The sequence below is a fragment of the Suricata suricatta genome, chromosome 8 (genome assembly GCF_006229205.1).
Source record: "Suricata suricatta isolate VVHF042 chromosome 8, meerkat_22Aug2017_6uvM2_HiC, whole genome shotgun sequence".
Lineage (NCBI taxonomy): Eukaryota > Metazoa > Chordata > Mammalia > Carnivora > Herpestidae > Suricata > Suricata suricatta.
The window spans coordinates 22,554,408-22,560,262 of record NC_043707.1 but is presented as its reverse complement, the minus strand read 5'-3'; the positions used below and the strand labels follow the sequence as shown (position 1 = coordinate 22,560,262).

General features: G+C 46.0%; 1 long non-coding RNA gene across 1 annotated transcript in view; it reads left to right on the top strand.

Moving 5' to 3' along the window:
- Positions 1-3,314, top strand: part of LOC115299033 — a 26,651-nt gene extending 23,337 nt beyond the window's left edge. Inside the window, exon 3 of the long non-coding RNA XR_003911949.1 lies at positions 2,672-3,314. This is a non-coding gene — a long non-coding RNA (uncharacterized LOC115299033). The remainder of the gene's footprint in view (positions 1-2,671) is intronic.
- The last annotated feature ends 2,541 nt before the right edge of the window (positions 3,315-5,855 follow it).

The following is a 5,855-nucleotide window of genomic DNA, read 5'->3' as shown; positions in this document are numbered from 1 at the left end:
GAGCCTGCTTAAGATTCTCTCTCTCTCCCTCTGCCCCTTCCCCCAACCTCACACTCTCTCATAGAAAAAATTAGTAGAAACTCTGGTGCCTTCAAACACCTGGGATCCCAACAAATTTAACGATGGTGAATATTTTGCTATTACAGATTTGGCTAATAGGTTCTGTTCAGTGTCTATTTCACTGTCCTCTCAGCAAGTTTTCCCTTGACCTTGAAGGGGACATGTTTTACCTTTTAGTGCACAGGGCCTCCAGACCCTCCTGCTATCACATGCAGTCTTTGCGGGCAGGATCTACACTGTCCCCATCTTGCCTCAGGAGCACAGGTGGGACATCACATTTATGACATCCTACTGTGAGGACATTTGTTTGACACATTTGTTAAGGACATCCTAGTCCAACATCTTTCGGTATTTTTAGGGTTCCAGAAGCAATGGATCCCTTGTTTACAAATTTTACTTAAGCCCATTTATGCTGTTACTCATAAATCATCCCACACTGAGTTGAGTGGACCTCCACCCAACAAAAGGCTCTAGAACCTTTCCAAGCTAAAGTGACCTGGTAGTGTCCTCAGTGAAAAGGTTCTCTTTTAGCAACCTCCCCTCCTGCTTCCTGGAGTCCCTGGACCACCCATGGTATCTCTAAATTGTCCATGGGCTCCCTATGCAAGAAACTGCCCCCCTTGGGGCTCTGAAATATACCAGTAGAGCAGCAATTTGTTGGCCACACACTGGGCTCTTCTGGAAATAGAGTCTCTCACAGGCTCTGAGAGCCTTCCATCCAGCTGCATCTTATTCCGTGAATCATGGAAGCAGTGTCCCCACGAGCTTCATAAGCTTCCCAAGGCCTTCCTGCTACAGGATGAAGCCAAAGTCTGGCCTATCCTACCTGCAGGTGGGGGTGGCCTCTTCTGTCAATGGCCCATTGCCAGATCCCGCGGTGCTGGAGGACGTCACCCCGTCCTTATACCCTGGGCTACCTGGGGAATTCCCTTGGGAGCAACGGCCTGACCATCAGTCAGAGATCCTATGTCTTGTTTTTGATGGCCACCCCTCCCTCCTGGTCAGGTGCCAACTTCGCTTCCTAAAGAAGCACCTGTCCTACTCCTGAAAAGTCTCAGGCCCAGGTTTAAACTGATGTCAAGACATTAGAATCGGTTGTGCTGTAAGGTCTGGGACTAAGATTCAATACGAAGGGTTGCCTTGACATCTGGTGAAATCAGGGGGCCTCCAATGGCCTCAGTGCAGGTTCCCTTCCCCCTCTGCTCCCACAGAGAAGGTCCTCGAGCCAATCAACCCCCTTGTCACAGGGACCAGGCAACTTGCTAGGCTCCAGTTCCCTGCCAGCCTTGGGAATGACCCAGCAAGCCAGCCAGACCCTCCTGAAGGAACCAGGGCTCACATTTATCATCTTACTACTACAAGGCTCCTTGCCTCACAAGCCCTTATTCATTTTGTTCCCAAACTCAACCCCCCTGTGGCCCTGCACGGTGTGTGGCGTCCTCCTCCCCTGGGATGAGTGTATGTGCTTCATAAATTACGGTCAAACTCATCTGTTTAGCATCTGGGCGTCCCTTATCTTTAGGGGGGAATCACTTGCCTCACCAACGGGTGAAGAGGAGGAAAATAAAATCTTTCCAGTATATACCTGTTTCAAGGCCTGACCCTCCCCTGATGAGGTTCATGGACTTGAAGTCATTCGGATAATACTCTGGGTTTTGTAGGAATTCATAGTGGCTGGAGGGCGGCCCTCCTGTGAGTGGTGAGCGGGAAGGAAGGCTGCAGAGGCAAAGTCCTGGATCGTCTGTGAAAGTTCAAACTCCAGACAATGGGAGAACCCTAAAATAATCACATCAAGGAAATAACATCAGATCTTCATATCGGTTCACCCTGACAGCAGTGTGGAGGTCGAGTTCAAGGGAGGCCAAGGGCGGAACCAGCAAGATCAGTAGGGAATCTGCTGCCCTGGTCCACGCAAGAGACAGGAGGGGGCGAAGCAGGGCAGTGGGACCAGAAAGGGAGGGAAGGAATGAAGGTATTTGTGAGGGTGGGCGCCAGGCTGGCTCAGTCAGTGGAGCATGTGCCTGCTGAACTTGGGGTCGTGGGGTCAAGCCCCACGTTGGGCAGGGAGCCTACTTCAAAGAAATATGAGACGTCATAAGAAGAGGGGCACCTGGGAGGTTCAGTCGGCGAAGCAGCTGACTTAGGCTCAGGTCATGATCTCACGGGTTTGTGAGTTCTTGGAACCCCACGTCGGGCTCTGTGCTGACAGTTCGGAGCCTGGCGCCTGCTCCCTGCTTCCAATTCTGTGCCTCCCTCTCTCTCTGCCTCTCCCCCATTCACACTGTCTCTCTGTCTCTCAAAACTGAATACATGGAAAAAACTTTTTTTTAATAATAAAATTAAAAAAAATAGGTGTGTGTCAGGGGCGCCTGGGTGGTTCCGTTGGTGAAGCATCTGACTTTGGCTCAGGTTGTGATCTTGTGGCTGTGATCACCAACCTCATGGCCTCTCACCTCATGATTTGGAGCCCTACCTCAGGTTCTCTGCTGTTAAGTGCAGAGCCTGCTTTAGGTCCTCTGTCTCCCTCCCTCACTCCCTCTCTCCTTCTGTCTCCCTCTTTCTCTGCCCCTTCATCATTCTCACTCTCAAAAATCTGCATCTTTGAATTCAGGTGTTCATGTTAGCAGGCTGTCTTAAGGCAATGAAATCTGATGTACAGAATGTCTTCTCGATTGCTCCACGAAGAGGTAGAAGAGCCTAGAAATTCAATGCAGGAAAAGATGCAACAATTAGAACTCTCCAGGATGATAACAGAGGTTGTTTTTGTTGGACTGCTGCCACCTCAGAACTGGGAGGAAAACAACATGAACACCCTGATTCAGAGACGAAGCAGTTCAAGGAAGAGCAAGCCATTTTCTAAAACTTAATTCGGGAAAAAGATCTCCAACTCAAAGCGAAGAAGTGACGAATTGCTTCCTCTGAATGAGAATTTCACCTGTGAAGTGGGTGAGAAGGAACTTTGGAGGCAGGAAGTCACCATGTGCTGTTTCCACTCTTCCATTATCTTAATCTGTTGCTCTAATTTGTCCTGTTCCTTTAGAAGCTAGTTGAACTGATCGATATTAACACCATGTCAAGAAAGCGTGGCATTTCTGCCTTAAGGCATCCACTTCAGTGTCTTTTTCTTGAAAAGCATGTGTCAAATTCTGAATCATTTCTCTAAACATATCCTGATCACTCGTTTCAATCCTAGTGAACAATTTATATGTTCATTTTGCAGCTTCGTGAAATACACGCTTCTTTGGCAACAATTATATCTGTCACTTTGTGATACTCTTTCAGATAGTTTTCTCCCTAGTCTTCTGGAAGACAACTAATACTTGTTCCCTTTCCAAAGCATATCTTGGAATTGCTGTTCAAGGTCTTCCACATTCAGGAAGCCATAGATGTCCTGCTGCGGCGACCCAGTATCTCCAAATCTTTCTGCTGGATAATCTGAGTTAGTTTACCAGTCTCATCTTTGGACAGCTGGTCAATCTGTTCAGTTAATCAGATGCTCTCTTTAGTTAGCGTGGTAATCTCAAATTCCTTCCTATTTATTTATCTTTTTTATTTTTTATTTTTATTTATTTTTAGCCCCTGGTTCTTTTTATTTTATTCTTGTTACTTATCTTTCAGTTTTGACTTTAGCTAAATCATGCTTTTCACTTGCGTGTTTCTAAAGGAAGACAATGAATCGTTGTTACTTGAAAAACCTCAGAATGCACCGTTGGAATTCGCTGGGTTTTCTTCTATTTGTCTTCATTTGTTCTATTGTGTTTTTGCAAACTGTTAACCTCCTCATCTTTCGCTGAAAGGAGCTGAGCGTGTTTCCTGTTCATTTGCTGGTCTGTGAGGTGGTCCAGCTCCCATCCTGCTCTCGCAGACAACGAAGCGGTCGCAGCCTCCCCTGGCGTTGGTCTTCCGTGACCACCTTTGTCGTGAGACTCCTTCGTCCAGTTTCCCTCTCTCTGCATTCAGCTGACGCACCTCCCACTCGAGGTCTGTGATCCTGTCTCGCATCTGAGGGGCAGCCGGGCTCTCTCTGCTCAGGCGCTCCAGTGCGCCCCGCAGGTGCTCGTTTTCTTTCACGGTTGCAAGACTTACCTTTTGCTTCTCCATGGTTTGCTGTAAAAATTTCCTTCTCTCTTAAGACTTGGGCGTGCCTCTCTACTTCCTGCAGGAACTCTGTAACTTTTCTTTCAGGTTTTCAAAACGAATTTCTTTCTCTTTCATCGGTTGTGTTCAATTTCTTTTGTGCCTCCAAAGCAGAGGACAGAATTTCCGTAGTTTCTCTATGGTTGGTATTCATCTGCTCAGCACTCTTTTTGGGTTGTAATATTTCATCATCTCTCCTGACTGAGTTTCATTAAACCCTCATGGTCCAACTGGGAGGTGGACTTATCCTAGTGATATGTGTTTGTTAGTTCATTACTAGCGTGTGCATACCTGTTTCTTCCAATAGCTTCTTTTCAGCCTGGCACAATTTTGCTTTGGATTTTTGTTTTCCTGTTTTGAAAGCCCTCGCAACAATTTTATGTCCTATAGAATTCTTATGGTTACATGCAGTAGTTTCTTTCAACTGATGTCTTACATCTTCAAACACCAAAACCAACTTTTCTTTTTCCGCTGTGAGATCAGAAGCAACTTTCTTTAAATTGTCATTCAGCTGTTCCATTTCTGAATGGTTTTGCTACAACTTTGGAAGCTCAGTTTCCCTCTCTTTAAGTAAGTCTTGATGAATGTTACTGTTAGAGTCTTGATGAAGAGACTGTGCTAGCACCTTCTCAACTCCAGAACATTCTTTCTCGTTTTGTTGAATATGTTCCTGAAGTTCAACGTTCTCCTTCTGGATGTTTAAATAATATATTGGTGACTGAGCTGACTGATGCAAGTCCTTAACAGCCAGTTTATGTTGAATTGATTCTTCGTTTTGCACATCTAACGCTTTACTTACATCTATTTGCTCATCTTCAAATGGACAAGCTCTCTTGTCATCACTGAGATCTCATTCTACTTTACTCTTGATGCTGTCGCCTTCCTTTTGTTGTTTTGATAGTTGACCTTTCATCAAAACCATGGGCTGTGTAGTTTGTTTTTGTGTGTCGAACTCCTGCAACTCTGCTGTTGGGAGTTCCTTCTCAGTCATAGCCGGATTGAATTTTTGCCCATCGGCCTCCATGTCGCATCTGAAATGATGTACCTCTGAATCCAAATTCACGTCTTCTGGAGCAGTACGTTCAATGACTTGCCGCTCACTGCTGACTTTCACAAGTGCCTCTTGAAGTGCTTCCTTTCCTTCACCCAATGAGTTTTCTTGTTCTAAAATGTAGACTCGCTCTTTAAGTTACAGTGTAAGAACATGAGTCTGAACCAAACAGACGCCATGACAGGCTTTAAGTTTCCCCTCTGAGCTGGAAGGCCTAAGGTCAGTCCCTCCGGAACCATTAGGCAGTTATACATTACCGGGGGCAAAAGAGACCTCTTTGCGGTATCCAATCAGGAAAGCCCAGCCACCTCTCCCCACATTCCTGGGGGTGAGACCTGCAGCTGGGAACTTTAGATAGGACCCTGTTACCTAATGTTAAAGTTAACCCGATAGTCACCAAACAAGACCCTGAACTCACTCTGTAATTGGTTGATTTCAAAGATACCCTAAATGTTGTAATTTGGTCCCGCCAAAAGTAACGAACACCCTGGACAATGTGTATGGTTAGAGTTACTGCCAATGCTGTTATATAATAATGATTGGATGTCACAATTTCTTGCAACGCCCCCTTCCCAAACCCCATAAAAACCCTACTCAGCCCTTGTTC